Source organism: Xiphophorus couchianus, chromosome 17, assembly GCF_001444195.1.
Source record: "Xiphophorus couchianus chromosome 17, X_couchianus-1.0, whole genome shotgun sequence".
Lineage (NCBI taxonomy): Eukaryota > Metazoa > Chordata > Actinopteri > Cyprinodontiformes > Poeciliidae > Xiphophorus > Xiphophorus couchianus.
In genome coordinates, this window is record NC_040244.1 from 2,879,201 (window position 1) to 2,897,832 (window position 18,632).

Sequence of the window (18,632 nt, forward strand, 5' to 3'; positions counted from 1 at the left end):
TCTGTAGAATGTGATATTTCTTTATACAATTAATTGATTAATCGACCGGTAAACAGGCTCCACCTCCTTGATGACATCATCAGGTTGTACTCCTCGCTGAGCTGTGATTGGACCGTGGGCTCGTTGTGTTTTTGGCCGGCTCGCTGCATTATTACAGTCTGTAATCTGACACATTGGGAATGTTATCCCACAGAAATATGCTGCAGTCTGAAGCAGCAGAGGCTGCGGAGCGTCCTTATGTGACCGGATGACGAACCCATTCAGAACATTTAAACTCCATCTGCTCCCGCTGTTTATTCACCAAAAGCAGATTTTAAGTCGGTTCTCGTCTACAAACGGTATTGGCAGAAGTAGAGGAGGGAAGCTGAAGATTACAGGTTTAACTGCTGAGTCACCAAAACGTCTGATCCTTCGGCAGCAGAGCGATCGCCTGACTGGATGTTTGTTTCCTTCACTTTATGCAGAAACTGTCATTTCAGACAGGCATCACAGCAGCCAGCACAGAAATCAAAGTTTATTTACCAACATGGAGTTTATGATTGAACCTCTGATCAAATATTATCTATCACTGATATCTAATCACAGACAAACTGCTATAAACTCAGTTCTTTCTTTCTGTCTTTTTCTTTTTTCTTCCTGACTTTCTTTCTTTCTGTCCAGTTTTCTGTCTGTTTTTCTTTCTTTCTGCTTTTCTTGTCTGTCTCTCCATCTGTTTTTTTCTGCGTTCTTTCTTTCCTTTTTTCTTTCTCTCTTTCTTTCTGTCTGGTTTCCTTTCTTTCTGTCTTTACATTTGTCGGCTGGTTTTTCTGTCCATTTTTCTTTCTTTTTTTCTGCCTTCCTTTTTTCTCTCTGCTTTTCCACCTGTTCTTTCTTTCTTTTTCTTTGTCATTCTTTCCATCTTTGACAGTTTTTGGTCTGTTTTTCTTTCTGTTTTCTTGTCTTTTTGTACTTCTTTTGATGTTTTCTTTTTCTGTTTCTTTCTTTCTGATTTTCCATCTGTTCTTTCTCTTTGTTTCTATTTTTGTTTAGGTCCTTTTCTTTGTCATTCTTTCAATCTTTGACTGTTTTTCTTTCGCCTGTCTGGTTTTCCCTCCTTTCCTTCTCTCTCTCTGTCAGTTGCAGTTGGATTCTGTCCAACGTTTTGCTTTTCAGCCTCTAAACCTCATTAACTTTTACTCTGGTTATATTTTGCGTTTCTTAGCTACTGCACCAAAACATTTCCATGAATTATTAGCCTGATTTCAGTCGGAAACAAACTTCCAGATTTCAGCTTAGCTCTAAAAGTTTAAATAGATTTCTGTGAAGCAGTAATAAAGATTCCTGTGGTAAAAATACAGAAATGTTTTTGATATTTAAACCAGTATTAAAGATAAATTTCCTGCTTTGTTGCATTATAAATTAGATGAAGTGGTTATAAAGTACTGCAGTGCGAAACAGAAATTTGTTTAGAGATTTTCTTTTACTTTTCGTGTATTTTGTGTTTTTAACATTTAATTGAAGCAGGAAGGTTATTTACTTTCACATGATTTGTTTGGATTATTAATATTTATTATCCCTAATGGCTCAGTGACTTATTAATCATTTTATATATTAAACAAAATTATTGAAATTGGGGAATTATTTGTTAAATTAGTGTTTTGTTCTCAGACCAGTTGGACGTTTAGGGTGTATGAGAAACATCTCAAAACATAAAACTTTGTAGAATACTCTCACAAGACATTATTAATAGCTAATACTCAATAATTTATATACAGATATATACAGTATCTATCTATCTATCTATCTATCTATCTATCTATCTATCTATCTATCTATCTATCTATCTATCTATCTATCTATCTATCTATCTATCTATCTATCTATCTATCTATCTATCTATCTATCTATCTATCTATCTAAATATATATATAGGTAGATAGATATCTATATATATATAATTTTATATCCAATAAATATAAAATATAAATATATAATAAATTATATATATAAATTGATTATTAGCTATTAATAATGTCTTATTAATATTAAATATCTATATGTTTATATAAAATAAAGAATTGATCAACCTTTTTCAGTTCTTTTGTGTCGTTTTTGTCTGTAAACTGTGGAAAGTTTGAAAACTTACCTTGAAAATGGGTCTGTGTTCTCTTATCTGTTTTCTACCACAGTTTTTCCTTCCACTTAACTTTGTCAGGCAACATTTCAGCCTTAAGAATATTTTTTATTGGTTTTATGTGATGTTCTGATTTCCTGAGATTTTGTGTTTTTATTTGCTGTAATAAATATACAGTATGTACCAACTTGATTTTTGAGCTGAGTGTCTGGAATAGATTAACTTTTTGATGAATTTTTGCTCCTTCAGTCTGAACACTGTAGCTGCTGCAGGCAGCGGCATGAATGGAGGTGTTGTACAGTACGGCGCCTCATCACTGCAGCGCAGAAAGAACGGGGGTTGTGGGGGGGTTGACATGTGGAAAACACCCCCGAGTCACGTGACTCCGGCCACGTGCGATCCGATTGGTGGAAGCTGAAAGAATCTTTGAATCCGAAGCGTTTTGTTTTGAGTTTTGGACGAATAAATCTTCGGATCAGGTTCATGATGATGGTGATGCCGGCGCCGGTGTTTCTGGTGCTGATGCTGGCTGGAACCTGAATCCCAGTTGCACCGTTGCCATGGTGATGGGACTGCTCCTCCGCTCCTCTCTCTCTCTCTCTCTCTTTCTCTCTCTCTCTTCAGCTTACAGCGAAAAAAAGAGGGAGAGAAAGAGAGAGGTGTGTTTTCTAACCCACGCATTGGAGTGGGAGATGACGTGCACACACACACACACGCGCACACACACACTCGCAGAACCACAGAGAGTGTGTGTCATGCTGGCAGTGTGTGGGCTGAACCTAGCAGCCCTCCACTCGTCCTGCCTCTCCCACTTCTTCTTCTTCTTCTTCTCCTCTCTCCCTCCACGTCTCCGGATACTCCACCTCCTCTTCCTCTTCTTTTCTCCATCCTCCTTCACCTCTTCCTCTCCTCCTCCTCCTCGGTTCTTCTCTCCATCTCTCGTTTTGTTTTTTTATGTTCAGTTTTTCCATCATGGAGAGCTAGTCGCTGATCTTCAGGGTGAGTCTCTGCAGCTTTCTGCATGTTTTCCCCTCACACTGTGTGTGTGTGGGCGTGTAGGTGCGTGTGCGCCACTCACCTGCTGTCGCTCTCTAACTTTAAAACTGCATTTTCTGAACGTTTTTCCATTTTCATTATTCTTGTCTGCGAGTTTTCTTTCTCCATCTCTTCATTTTTGTTTCATTTATTTCAGTTTTTGTTTCTTTTCACCTTTTTCTGTTGTTCTCCATCCAAACTCTCTGGGTTTCATTTCTCCTTTCCCTCCATCCTCATTCATTTTTCCAGTTTTCCTCCCCAATCATTTATTTCATTATTTCTTTTTCTTCTTCTCTTTTTGATTTTTCTCCTTCTTATTTCTTCTTCCTGTTTCCTCCAGCATCACTTCACTGTCCCGTGTGTGTGCGTGTGTGTGTGTTACATAACCTCAGCAGTGAGTGTGTAGGCTGTAATCTCAGACTGACATCTACAGGAGCAATCTGCCCCCCTTCAGATAAAACAGAAGCAAACAGGAACAGGAAGTTGCCCCCGTTGTTGCCCTGGAGGGCAATTTGCTCGTGTTGAGTTTGGAAACTTGCTGCCAAAGATCGAGGTTTCGTCTGGAATCAGAATTGTTACCGAAGTTGAAGTTTTGTTTGGTGGGATGAATTTTTCATCTGAAGTTGTTCCGGGTCCAGATTGACGCTGGTTCTGTTTTGTCCTGGGCTCTAAACTGGTGATGGGCCAGAACCGGGTCGCTCCATTTTCACATGCAAGATCCGATTCCAGTGTTGAGAAACTCAGAGGCTCCAAGAAAGATTAACATGTTTTACCCCAAAAAACCATCCATCCATCCATCCATCCATCCATCCATCCATCCATCCATCCGTCCATCCATCCATCCATTTTTTATTCATCCAACCAATAATCCATACATCCACCCATCCGTCTGTCCGTCGCTTTACCCATCTTTCCATCTTTGCCATTTTTGTTTTTTCCAGGTTCCATATTTTGTCTCTAACCAGAACAGAAATTTCTGTCTTTCTGGTAATTTTTTGTACTTTTAATCTTTCAGCTGATTTAAATTTAACTCCAACTTCTCCAAATATGATTCTGAAATGACGAAAAACAAACACTGAATAAAATGGCCATTTCATTGCTTTGGATAACCGGAGATCATCAGTTGGCCAGAGATTGGAGCTTCCATCTCTGATCTGTGAAAAATGGGTCAGTTACTAAAAAAACAACATTTTAGCAATTAATTAAAGCTTAAAATGGAGAACTAACAATACAAACATTTCAACCAACATGAATCAACCAAAGCTGAACTAAAGATCAGGATTAAATCCTGGATGCATAAATGCAGAAGTTCACTTATATCATGTGAATATTTTTATTTACTTGTAGAAATCAGTTTTCCCTTGGCATTAAAAGTTGGTTTTTGGCCAAATAAACCATTTTTGTTGATTTGTAAAGCCAATAAATGGCTAAAACATCCCAGCAGTGTATTTAAGTTAGTTTAACTTCAGTGACTCCTAAAATGATCACCAAGAGACTTTATTAATGAAATGTGATTTTTCCTGCTCATCTTTATCCGTTAATGTTTGTTTATTGTCACCAGTTTTCCTGGAATCATTTTCTGCAAGTCTACAAAATAAAAGTTAATAGGATTGAAAACTAAATTTGATTAAAAGTAAACAGGAAAAAAGTTGAACCTTACGTGATGTCACCAGTATGACAAAGTATTAGAGAAGTATTACTAAGAAAAATTTGAAATAATAAGAATAAAGTTCTGATAATGAGAATAAAGTCATAATATTTTGAGAATAAGGTCAAAATAATGCAAGAATAAAGTTGACATGAGAATAAAGTCACAATACGACAAGAATAGTCAAAATAATACAAGAATTAAGTCAGTATTATGCTCCCAGTTTTATGACTTTATTTTTGTATGACAATATTATCGTAATTTTACAACTTTATTCTTTTAATTGCATTTTTTTATTATCTTAGATTGAATTTACAGCAAAATACCAAAACAAACAGAAAAACTGACTATATTTTCATACAGGAGACCAAATGTATAAAAACTAACAGCTTTAATTTCTTAATTTTTCCACTATTTTGATGCTAATCCTCATAGTTTGATAGCAAGACTGTCTGGTCTTTAATATTTTAGATAATGTTAATATTTTGCTCTGAAAACTGTGTAACCCTAATTTGATGCAATCAGACAGATGTCAGGATTTCATTCACTTCACAAAACAGCTTGATTAAAACTGTGTAAATAAATTCAGCTGGTGATTTTGTCCTCAGCAAATCTTTGGGAAAACTTGCTGGAAGAGAAATTTCAATGATGTAACGATGTGGCATCAAATCTGCCTTTTTTTTTTTTTTTTTACTGAACTTGAATCTTTAATACTGTGGAGATTCACACAATTTCAGATAAGGGAGGAGCTGGTGGCAGTTCAGGATATTTATGACCCATGAGTAATGTTTCATGCTTATTTGAAACATTACTTGGATGTTAAGTGGAGGAATGTAAATTTAGATTCTGTAGGAAGACGATCAGCTGTGGGAGTTTGTGAAGGCTCTGAAACTAGTTCATGCTGTCTGCGTCGTCTTTCATCGCTTATACAAACGGCAAACATTAAAACTAAATTAAATAAACAAACATCTCAGAACCTAAAACATAACTTCATAACCGATGGGTTAAAACGATGTCTGCTAGCTTCAAAATAACATTTTTGAACACATTATGCATCTCAAAAACTGATTTTCTTTAGGCATTTAATTTACGACTTATACAACAAAATGCATCAAAAACAGTCAAATTGAGCATTTATTGTTTATTTAAAGCAACTCCAGTCTTGGATGCATAATTCCACTTTATTATTTATTGAACAGAAACTGAACCCAAACACAGAAGCATTGATTTAACTGAATGATCCTAGATGAACTTCAGGTTATTTAGAAATGGTTTTATAACTCTTGCTTATGGTTTGACAGCAACAGAGTTGGATAGTAACTGCCTACATTTACTCAGTTACACCTACTTGAGTAACTATTTGGAAAAAAATTACTTTTAGGAGTATTTTTACTCGAGTAACTTTATTTTGAAGTATTTCTGATCTTAAGTAGTTTCTTGGTTTTCTACCCACTGAATGAAAAACATGTTTTAACCAGAAATTCACCAGACAGACACAACTGCAGCTTCTGTTAAAGTTTCATAAGTTTTCTATTGAAAGAAATGGATTAGGAAAATTTATTTATGCCTGATTTTGCTAGTTTTTGTTACTTATTGTCATTTTTGTCCTTAAAATACCAACATTGCCACTCAACTTTATATTTTTGACCGTCTGATGTAATTTTAAAAATATTAAATGATTTATAATTTGAATAGTTACTCAGTACTTTAGTAGACTTTCTTTTTTTTTTTTTTTACCAAATACTTTTCTACTTGTACAAAAAAAACCTTTAATGTGAAAATGAAGTCTGACAGTTCAATAACATTCCACCTGAAATAAGTGGTTGCATAAATATTTGTGAAGTGAATGTAAAGTCAGTATTTAGTATTCAGCTGTGAGCAGGTCTGGGCTTTGAATAGGCCACACCAGAGCCTCTAAACCATTTCTGTGTAGCTTCATGTTTCCAGTCATTGTCTTGCTGGAAAATTAATTTTCTCCAAAAAACATCACTGGAGACACAGATCACTTTAAAGAGAATGACTTTCTATTTAGTGACTTATTTTATGTTTCATATTTTTATTTAACTGTCATATTGTAGAAATCAATTTTCACTTTGTAAACAAAGAGACTTTCTATTTTAATTGTCAAGAAGTTGATCATGACTGATTTGTAAAAGCAACTAAAGAGTAAAACATCCAAAAGGTTGAATAATTTTTACAGGCAATTAGTTATGAGAAATCCTTTTTTTTTTTTTGACACATTGCAAAAAAAAAAAAAAAATAAATACTCTTTGTTTTGAGATTTTATGCTCAGAGCAATTTTGGCTTTTAGCGTGTCAAAATTAGCATGTTTTATATAAATGTTATACTTTCCTCAAAAGGATTTCTGTCAGCATGTTTTATTCTCACTTTAGTCAGTTAGTTAGTTGGTTAATTTGTTCCTCGTTTCAATCTGTTCTGATGTAATTCAGCTAATTTCTGAGTCATGCAGTGAATCTGGTCCTTGAGCGTAAACCACCAGGAAACTCTTTTATGTAAAAGTCAAGGTGAAGTTAGCAGATGGTTTATTCATCTGGATGAAAATGTTAGTGCGATTGACTTTATCTGTCTGTAGGAATGAACTGAGATCGGCGTTGTGTTTCAGAACACCTCGTTCCTGTAAACTCGGGTTTGTCGGTTTGTTCTCGATTGTTGTGAAGTCGCACCGTTTGGGTCGCTGTTCACCACCGCCATGATTGTTGAGGAAATCGAGCAGATTTTCCTTAGTTTCTGTCTTCTCGGCTGTGTGTGAGAAACTTGACGAGACAGAGTGTCTATCATGGGGGAGAATACAGCAAATATTATTTGCTCCTGCCATTGGTTTCCATGGTGATGGACAAGGCAGCACAGAGACACATCCTGTTCACACGTAACAATGAAATGCATGTTTGGTGTTCTGACGGCAGCTGCACAGGTTTGTTCCTGCTGCGAATGAGACACTCAAGAATCCAGGTTTCATTTTCATGCATGAATACAGTCAGTGAAATGAAAATAAACTTTTAATCAAGATTTCATCTGTTTAATTGTCTTAGATTTAGCATTTGTAGATTTTTAAAAAGCCAAGCACTACCACCCATCTTAAGTTAATTTCCCTACAACTTAGTTTGGAAAAAATTTACTGAAAGCACATTTTGTATCTAGATTGTGACGTTAAAGCAGCTGCAGTCATTTGGCTCAGACACAGAGAAAGAATTTAGCCACAACAGAAGCTCACTGTTTCCAAACTGCTGAGACAGACTGTTGGTTTAACAAAACTTAAAATGACTTTAGTCACTTTTGCAAAACATTTTTATACAAAATGTTGTATAATAAAGTATTTTTATGTGATGAACCATGGTTGCCTCTTTGGTCTGACTGATAACTCCCTGATCCAGTTTCTTTTTCTGGTATTTGAAAGCACTTAATTATTTCAAATAATTGTTCCAACTAATTTTAATACCAAAATGAACACAGAAAGCCATTTTTATATTATTTAATTTAATAAAGGGAACAATAAGCTGCCAGGAGCAACCAGTCTCTATGTGAAAAAGTAATTAACCCCTAAGCATAATAACTGGGCATGACTCCATTACATGACTTACATGATTCCATTCATTACTGCAAATTGTTCTGGTCCCAAAGCGGCCCATAGCATCACACCACCACCAATGTGTTTCAATGTGGGTTCTTTCTTTTTCTGAAATGCTGTTAGTTTTACGCCAGACTTTCTAAAATGTTACACTTTTGTGACAAAAAGTTACATTTTATTTGGCAAATAACAAATATTTTTTATTTGTTTTTGGCAAATATGAAACAGACTTTTCTTTTTGGTAAGCAGAAATTTCCCCTGGACGCCATTATTGTCCAGTTTACTGTTAGCATGTAAAGATATTAAAATGTACTATCATGATTATTGTGTGCTACTTATCATCAATATTGGATTGATTTTGTATTATTATTATTGGTGTTTATTTGTATATTAATAAATTCAGACTAATCTTTGCACAGACCAAGTTTATAAGACAGACAGTTGTTTTCACAACAAAAGAATAAATGGTAGGCTGCTTTAATTGGCCTTAAAATATGTTTTAGTCATTGCAGGAATTTCTGTCTTAGTTCATCTGCTACACTAAATAAACAAAGAAAACAGACTTAGAATTGCTTTAAAAAGAAGCCTTACTTGAACTTGTTTAAAATTTTAATTGAGCCGCGCCACTAGATTTGAAAATAAACTTCACTGTCTGATTATGACTTTATAATCTGATCATATTAGCTCGTTAGAGACAAAGACAGAGAAGTTTCCACTGCAGTTGAAACAGTTCGATGAAACTATACATTTTTGCTCATTCGTTTAGATGATGCTTTTACTTTATTTCTCATCTACTGAAACCCTATTTACTAAATTAATTGTTGTTTTTGGACCTCTAGATTTATGGCCTTAGGAATGTGGAGTAGCTCAGCCAGGATTTTCTTTGCCAACTGATATACTCTGCTTGTTTGTGATTATTTACGACGTTGCACACATAGAGGCTTGCTTGGCGTCTTTCTGAAACAGCCGTCAGCCTTTGTTACAATAAAGACGAAAGCCTTGGCTTGGATCACTCCAGTCATTACTGTATCAACATCTTTGAGTGAAGTTTGTTCTTTTGGTTTATGAGTATATAAGAACGGCCTGTTCAGGCTTGGCAACGGTTAGAGGGAGGCGGTTTCCAGTGAAGAGGTTGGGAAGCAGAAAAAAACGCTGCCTAAAATAATCTGAAGAAAACTCTGAAGGCTAACGGTGCTAGCCACATCTGGAACCCTGTTGCTCATTTGCATTGTATATCATGTATTATTTGTATTATATTTGACGTCATATTTAGATATTAAAAATTTTAGAAACATCAACAGTGTGTGTGTTGGCGTGTGTGTGTACTTGTATAACCCTGTCGTGGGGACCTTGTAATTTCATATGCAATAGCAGGTCCTCATCTCATCACAGGGCTTTTTATTGATTCAAACTCAGGTTTTAGACAGTGAGGGCCCTCACAAAGTGTATCTGTTATCAGTGCTGTACAGCTTCCCAGATTTTCCTGCCAAACATCCGTTTCCTTGGCAACCGAGACAGGAAATAGGAAGTGTGAGTCACAGGAACTACTTCTAATCATTGTCAAGTAGGTTCTTTTTCTTCAGTTGTTTTCTTGTCTCCAATATGTCCTCCTGCTGTCTGCGCTGCTGTGGAAACATTTTACTTTCATAACCAGACCCACACAGACCAGCTGGTTAGCATGCTGTTAGCAATTAGCGACTAACCAACTGCCTGCCAGTATGCTAACATAAGCTAAGAGGCTTTCCCAAAGGCAGTTATTATTTCCTTTCTCTATACTGTGTTCTCATAGAAGTTTTGAAAATATCAAAAGTTAAATACTTTCATGTAATATAAGAAGTAAATATGTAATGTTGTATTTCTCCTTGGTCTTAAAAGAGATAAAGACGAGATAAACATAATTTACTCTTCAACATAAGTGGACATAAATATCTGTAGCTGTATCTGCTGTATAACAGCCTTATAGAAGTTTGTCACTAATTAGCAGATTCCAAGCAACAAGTTTTTAAATTTCACTGACTGAAAAAACAATCCTCACAGTACAGATTGACAGCCCCAATTTGTAAAAGTTGTTGTGACTGAAAATTTCTCATGAAGCCGTTAAATCAGAAAATTTGGCAACTTAATAATTATTCTATTTTTCTGGGATTTCTTTTCAAACTGATTTTATAAAAACTCTGGAGTTTCCAGAATACTCTTAATATGTTCACAATTTTTTTATTTAGTTCCTGAAATAACTAGAAGCACAATACAACATTCATTTGTCCATAAATAGCTTAAAATATACTTTCAAACATCCTTATTTACAATTATGGTAAAAAGAAAGTATTATGGTTTTACATAATATTTAGTGTTTTGGGATTGTTTTAGCTTATATATCATCATCGCAATATCAACTTGTTCAAAATTTAAATAACAAAGGGCTTTTTTCAGTGCAATAATTGACGACTAATATATTCTAGATGTTATAAGTATTTTTCATGCTAGTGTAATATTTAGGCAGTTGCAGACATCAGACAGAAATGACATTACCCAAAATGCTGAAGGTCATGGAGTGATGGAAGCACAGATTAGGAAGAGAGGAAAGAAGAAAACAGGCAGATATCACAATGGAAATCATCACAATATTTTCACATTTTGTGCAGCCATAGTTACAATGTTTAGCAACTTCTTAATTAATAATGACATTGTGAAATCTATTTTGCTACTTGGATGTACTTTATTTTTTACCATTCATCCAAGCAAGTTCAAGTTTGTTTTTAAAAATGGGACAATCTATATTAAAGAACAGTTCCATGTAAATACATAAGATTATAGCCAGCTACCTAATTTCAATCTCTAGTCTCATTAGCAGGAAAATGTTTAAGCACAATAATAAATAAATTCATGCATTTTATCTACATCCAAACATGAATAATCTATCTAACTTGACAGCCACTAATGATTTCAAATATTCATCCATCTATACAACAGTCCATCTATAAAACTAAAAGTAAACTTTTTTTTTAAATCTGTTAAAGTGTGTGTCAATATGTTTAATTGCAAAACCAAACCTATTGTGTGTATGGATATAATCTCGATCCCATTAGCAGATAGGTTTTGGTGTAGTTCTGCGGTTATTTGTCTCTGAAGCAACCACCCATCCATGTAAATTTGTCTGAATCTCTTGATTGCCATTGTGTCTCTTTTGTTCTGGATCTTTTCATGTTTTTTATTGTTTATCTTTTGGCAGTTTTGAGTCTTTAGAGACAAATTGTTGCATTTTTAAATCTTTCTTCTTTCTTTTGTTTCTGTCATACCTCTTTGTTGTGTGTCTTACTGTGCATCTGTCACTGCATGGCCATGTCATCTCTTTATGGGAATTTATAACCTCCCTTTGGTGCTTTAATAATTAAAATTATGTGTATATATATACTCTAACATTTCAGTAAAGCCCATTGTAAACCTGCACTACTGTAGAGTTCAGTAAAGTAGTTCTGCTCAGCTTGAAAACTTGTTAAAAACAGATTTTTAGCAGTTGAACTGACCCTTCATATTCTAACCCTTCAATTCTTCTTCCTCTCCTCCCTTCCTCTATATCCTCGCTTTCCTCTCCATTACTTCCCACCCACATCCTCCCACTCTTCCTCCCTTTCTACAGGATGGGCAGGGCAGCTCTCTGAAAACAATCTGAAACCCTGAGACCTGTTACTTCTCAACTATTATACAGAAGAAAACTCTTGAAGGTTACCAAAGCCTTATTCTCCAAGAGGAACAACAACATCCACAGGAACTCCATCATCTAGTATTAAAGAAGTATTCATGAAATTTTAACTTCATCAACTCAAGATTTCCGACGCCCACACTTATAACAAAGCGTAGAGGCAATAGAAGCTGGAAACTGGATCATCAGACTGGACCAGAACCAAACAAGACACCTGGCTGAATCTGAGAACCGCAACAAGCCAGAAGAGATCAGTGGAAATTGGTAAAGTCCTGTGGAAAAGTTTGATGGGACTGCTGACAATAGGTGAGTGGATCTTACTGGTTTTCATCTACATGCTCTGAAGAATCTGTTTATTATTTCTCCTAAAAGATATAAAATGATTTTTTTTTATTTTAAAAGCGGGTATTTTAACAGAATAAACTTTAAACTGTTAGGGTGAATTTTATACTTTTATCACACTGTTGCATATCTTGCTTCAGTAGAGCAGGAAGATTTGCAGCTTTAAGTAAATTATGCATCAGCATCTCTCTGTTCTTGTGACACAGTAGCATTAGCAGTTTGATCAGAAGCTTTGTCAAGTATTCACCACTACTGAAAAATTACCACAAGAGCTTCTCAAATGTCACAGCAAGGACGAATAATAAGATTACATAATGTCATGCTACGCAATGCAGACATTCTGTCTGCACTGATGAAGATTAAGCTCACCTCAGCATACTTTAAATGCCTCAAACCAGCTGCAGTCTAAACTATTTCCACAACAATCCAGCAAATAATTAGTTTTCCATTCATAGGTTGTGTACAAGGCATTGAACTTCCAACTTCAAGTCATTTAGGATGTTTTCACACCTGATAGTCCTGTAGATTTGGTTTGATTGGGGACCAAAATTGCTAAATTTGTTCCATTTTCTGCTGCTGCTGTTTTCTTTCACACTGTACTATATCTAAACAATCCAAACTAATTGAACAACCTGTTTCCCTCCTCGCCTGTGGAGGCGCTGCAGCAAGAACCAATGAAGGAAATGACACAAAAACCTCTAAGTGCAACTTCCTTCTTCATGAAATGTAAACAAAAATGGAGTGGCATCGGATTTTATTTCTCTTTTGTCTTCAGTAAAAGACCAGGACCCATTTCTTCTGCTAGCGCTAGGTTAGCAAATTTGTTTTAGTTGTGTTTACCCAGAATGCCCTGCGCTGTAGTCCACTTCCTGCTTTTGGAGCGGCCGCCAGTCCGCTTGGCATTCACATATGAATTCGAACTGAGTTCACTTCAACCGAACAGAAACCGAGGTCTTTAGGTGGACGTTAAAAATATGCTTAATATCTTCAGATTTAGATCCACAGAAAACTCAGACATGGTAGTTACTCACTGTATCACAAATATTTGTTCAGTTGTTTCAATATGTGTAAAAAAAAAAACAACAGTTTGAAATGGAGAAAATCTTGATTGCTATATTCTAATTGTGTCTTAAGTCCTAGAAGTTCAAGAGTCAATATTAAAAGTGCAGAGGCTTTAGAACTGGATTCAGTCTGATTTACCTCTTTTGCAAATAATAGGGACCATGAATTTCCTCCACAGGACTAAATTCAGGGTATCAAGAGGCTCTAAAATGGAAGCTCATCAATTACTGTTTGTTTGTTAGGTTTTTAATTAAGGTTAATTGTGCCCTTCTCCCAAATCGGTAATTAATTGTTTCTGTAGACTCTTCTCTTTGAGCCAGAGCTTCTGGTTTGTTTGTTTTTAGTTTGAATTTAGTTCCTTTTATTTACCTTTTCATTGTTAAATTTAGTCACCATTGTGTAGTTGTTTGTCCTTGTAAATAAATGTGGCAGCCTTCAAACATTTCAGCTTATTAAAACCATAAAATTGCAGCATTAGTCATCTCATCGTAGTTCGGTACGTTGTTACAGACCTTGAAACACCTGAATAGAAAATCCTTTTCAGTGGCATAAAAACGCCAACTATGCCAGAGCTGTATGACTGTATCCTGGGATCGTTTAGGTCATAAACGGCATAGAAATGAACCTATCAGAGTAAAACATGCCTCATAGCCTTCTCTGTGCTCAAACTACAACAAAACTTTCATCTTCACCAACTTAAAGCAGTTAACTCACAGTGTTTCTGTGGTAAACTGATTAAAAGGTACAGCTACTACTTAATACTCCTGGTAAAGATCAGTAAAAAAACTATAAAATTATATTTTATACCTGAAAAATCTCACATTGAATGTTTAAAAGTAAAAGAAAATCCTCCAAACTGAACTTTTACATTTATTTAGAGCAGAAAATGAGCAGTGCTACAAGTATTGGTGTCCTGCTAACAGTAATAGGAGAAAGCTCTTAGATGTTTCTCAGCATCTGAGTGTACAGAGAGATTCCTGTATGCTCCAGATCAGTGGTGTCCGATCTCATTCCTCTGCGGTGTTTGTCATGTTTTTGATGTTCACCTGCTTCAGCCCCCCTTATCAAATAATTGATGCATTAGCAGGCCTCCAGAGAGCTTAATGAGATGCTGAGGAGATAATTCACCCATTTGAAAGCTCTGTTACAGCAGGCATGCAGATGGAATATGTTTGGGTTCTGGTTTTGTTTGTCATGTTCCAGTTTTAAACTTAATTATTGCTCCAGCTGTAATTATGGCGTGCTTTAGTGCCAGTAACTATGACCTTGTAGCCATTAATTTCTGAGGAATATTGATCAAGAGTGGCAAGTTCTCTTGTATTTTCCATATTTTAAGAAGCAAAGAAAAATGTACTTTATCTATTTATGTCTTAGTAAAATAGGAGGTTCTGGAGTAGCATTAGCTACAAATGCTACTCCAGCAAAGGTTAACATTTGTTAACCTTTAACAATTGTTAAAGGTTAGTCTTTGAAATACGTTTCTGGAGTAAAACATTTTCTTGTTTGTTTTTCCACATCCTTGTTCCAGGTACCAAAAGTTAAATATATAAACTGTTATCAGTGATACTTAGTTCACATACCAATTTTCCCCCTTCAACAATCTTAACGACGCCCCGATTATTATGATGCTCTAAAAACCATGTTTTTAGACGTATTATGCAGAATTCACATTTTGTACGTGTTGTACTTCTGTTATTGCCGATTTTTGACAACAAATTGACGTTTTTTAGTGTCAAAAAATTGAGCCATTTCAAAAACCTTTTGAATTTAATGTTTCAGATCAGCAGGCGCGTCCCCGTTACCTAGCAACTCCAGCAAAGCCCAGTCCGTTACTTAGCAACCCCGGCAGAGTTCCGCCCGTTAGCACGTTTGGTCAGCTGGTTTTATCACAGTGTGCACTGTACAATGGCTGCTGGAAAAAAACGAAGTGTTTTGTTGTCGACTTACCATCCAGAAACTACTTGCTACATTCTTGTTGTTTGTGCAGGAGGCTCCACTACTGCTTTTCAAAAATGTATGGTTGTATAATTAAGCTTCAGTTTGCAGCTATTTTCCAAGTCTGAGTGTAAACGTTCAGTTGGTGGGCGTGGCCAGTAGAAAATTATTGGATTTAAAGTGACTGGAGGCCCTAAAACAACTCATTCTAAAGTGAGCAGAATAAAATCTCATTATTTAATAATTATTTTATGGAGATAATGTGATGGACATGTTTTGTATAGACCATAGACTTATCCTAACCTTTTCAAAGAAGCATATTAGGTCAAAAATTGGGAATATTCCACACATTGAATTGTTTCTTTAAGGTTTCTTTAATGCCAATCAGACTCCTAGAAAATATAGATGCAGCTCACAGACTGAAAGGGTTTGTCTCGTTCACTCTGAGCCTGTAAAACCCATCATTTGCATTTGAGGTTGTGAAGCCGATTCTTTTTTATTTTTTTTATTCTGATTGCTTGACGTGTGAAACTGCCAGACTGTGATGATTGTCAGCTGGAAACACAGACTCTCTTCACACTGAAGAGGAACATTTTGTCTCTGAATTATACAAGAGCAACGTGGAGGGACATTTCTTCTCACATTTATTCTTGGCAGAAATCCTTACACTTCTTAGAGGAAATGTCTTTACAAGGGTTCGCTTACTGTACAGAAACAGTCAGCCCTCCCAGTCACGTTTTATGACCCTGTGAAGACAGTTGGTGGTGGATTTCTCTTTTATCAAACACCAACGTCTTTTTGAATTGTGTGCAACGAATGATCGAAGACAAATGACGATTATTTAGTTCTGGGTTTGGAAAGCTTGAATTTACTGGAACTTATTTATAACACATTTTATTAGGTTGCTTATGAATTAAGGGTGTTTCCATGCTTGAAACCTCTGAAGAAGATATGAGCAGCCATTTTTAAAAAATGGCCACCATGGTTGTAATGGAGAATATCTGTTTGCACTAAAATAAACAGTAGATATTACTAGTAGTTGGCACAGCTAACCAAATAGTTAGCTGAAGCTAACTCTAACCATTAAGACTACTGTTGCTCAGTCTTTGAAATGGTACATATTATTACTCTAAAGTTGTCTGAATATGATGACCAAAGTTAAAAACATATGATGTGACATAACATGAAAAGTTGTGAAAGTAACATTTCATGTCAATAGTTGCTTTAAAAGAGCAGCCATTTTGAAAACCAGTAACTTTTATGCTTGTTTCCTTATTTGGAGGATTCTTCTGGCTGATATGTACAATTTTAAGACAAATTTGGGATTTTGGCAGCAGGATATAGACAGGAACTTGAGGTTTGAATTATTATAAAACAAAAGGAAGTGATCTGCTATCATATTTTTGACTTTTATTCCTCCAAACTGTGTGACAGACAGTTAAAACATCCTCTCAGCCCCGCAGAGCCACATCCAGCTGTAGAGCGTAGCTGCTGCATTGTTCAGGCTGTGTGGGAGGACAACGGCTCTGCCCAGGACAAAAGCTGGAAATGATCAATGGCGACCCCGAGTTATTTCAGGACCGAGCCTCCCGCTGATCTAATCCTCAAAGAATTTCACCTTTCATTCCCAGAACGACCATCTGAAGCTCTGAAAATTCCTGGATCCGCTCTCTCCCGAAAGAACGGTGAAGGTCTGAGGAGACATTATGTAACGAAGCGCTCTGCAGAGATGAGTGCAGGGAAAGAACCGCTGTGCTTCTGCTCCCACTGAGTGGTACCTGGAGGACCCATTCACAGTTACAGCAGCAGGAATAAGGATGAAAGAAGCTGCAGCTTCTGCATAAAACGCTGAAACCATCGACTGGGTCTGAAGCCTGCAGGAAAGGGCTTGAATAGAAGAGCTAATGAGAGCAGAAAATAGAAGAAACAGGAGAAGAGAAGCTGCGCTGCTTCCTCTTTCAGCTTCTGTTGGTTAAAATTCAGCAGCTCTGAGGATTTACATCATTCAGTCCTGAAAACAAAAAGCTACAAATACAATTTCCACAAAATATCTATAAAAATGTAACGAAACATACTAGAATTTCTCCCATTAATTTAGATTTTACCATTGCAATAAAAAAGAGAGCTTTTACGTGATGCCGTTAAATATTTGCATCACGTTTTTAAAATCATTTGCATCAAGTTTATTTGTAAAGCACATTTCAACAACAAGGCAGTTCACGGAGCTTTGAAACAAGAATTAAACATTACATTTTGTCAAGACATCATAAAAATGATCAGCAAATATGTTTATAAATGTTCTAGTAACCTCTAATCAAAGGCAGCTCTAACCGGGGTTTTAGTCTAGATTTAAAGGAACTCAGTGTTTCAGCACTTTTGTAGTTTTCTGGAAGTTTGTTCTAGATTTGTGGTGCATAGAAGCTAAATGCTGCTTCTCCATGATTGATTCTGGTTCTGGAACCGGAAGACCTGAGAGGTCTGAAAGGTTGATGCAGCAACAGAAAACTCTTAATGTAATAGAAGGCCGACTTTGTAACCGTCTTTATGTGGCTCTGAAGGTTCAGGTTGCTAGCTTCCAGCTGTAATTACTGAACCTGTGTGCTGACTCTAGATCCTTTTTGTCAAAAAGTTTTAAACTTTACCTCAAGTGGACAGAAACAACAAATGTTACTCTGACAATATTTGTAAAAAGATGGCGGCCATATTTGAAGATGATTTTGATCTTGTTTCCCTTATCTGGCAGCCATTATGGTCATAATGGAGAATTTCTGTTTGCACTAACGTAAGCTATTAGATGAATGTGTTTGGTGTAAAATCATACATATTATACATATTTTCTTGATCTTCTTTTCATGGTGGCCATTTTTCAAAATGGCTGCCAAAGTTGTAATGGAGAATATCTGTTTGTACTAAAACAAGCAGTAGATATTACAGCTAACCAAATAGTTGGTTCACTAACCACTAATCGGCTAAACAAGAATATTAATTGCCAAACCACTAACCATATAAAATATTAGCTGAAGCTAATGCTAATCATTAAGCCTGTGAAATGCAACATATTATTACTTTAATGTCACATTAAAGTAATAATATGTTGCATGAACATGACGACCAATAGTCAAAAACAAATGTGGTATAAACCTTATACAAGTCGTGAAAATGAACATTTGATGCTAATAATGGCTTTAAAAGGCTCAGGTATGAAAAATGT

At 35.9% G+C, this 18,632-nt stretch overlaps 1 protein-coding gene across 6 annotated transcripts in view; it reads left to right on the forward strand.

Annotated features, from left to right (window-relative positions):
* The first annotated feature begins 2,840 nt into the window (after positions 1–2,840).
* Positions 2,841–18,632, forward strand: part of LOC114160679 (SH3 and multiple ankyrin repeat domains protein 3-like) — a 45,762-nt gene continuing 29,970 nt past the window's right edge. For 4 of the 6 annotated variants that reach the window (XM_028043372.1, XM_028043373.1, XM_028043374.1 and 1 more), the window contains exons 1-2: positions 2,842–3,112; positions 12,020–12,388. The gene's annotated coding sequence lies outside the window, so the exon portion shown is untranslated. Of the gene's footprint in view, positions 3,113–12,019; positions 12,389–18,632 lie in introns of all 6 variants that reach the window. The other 2 variants (XM_028043371.1, XM_028043376.1) reach the window with 2 other exon arrangements.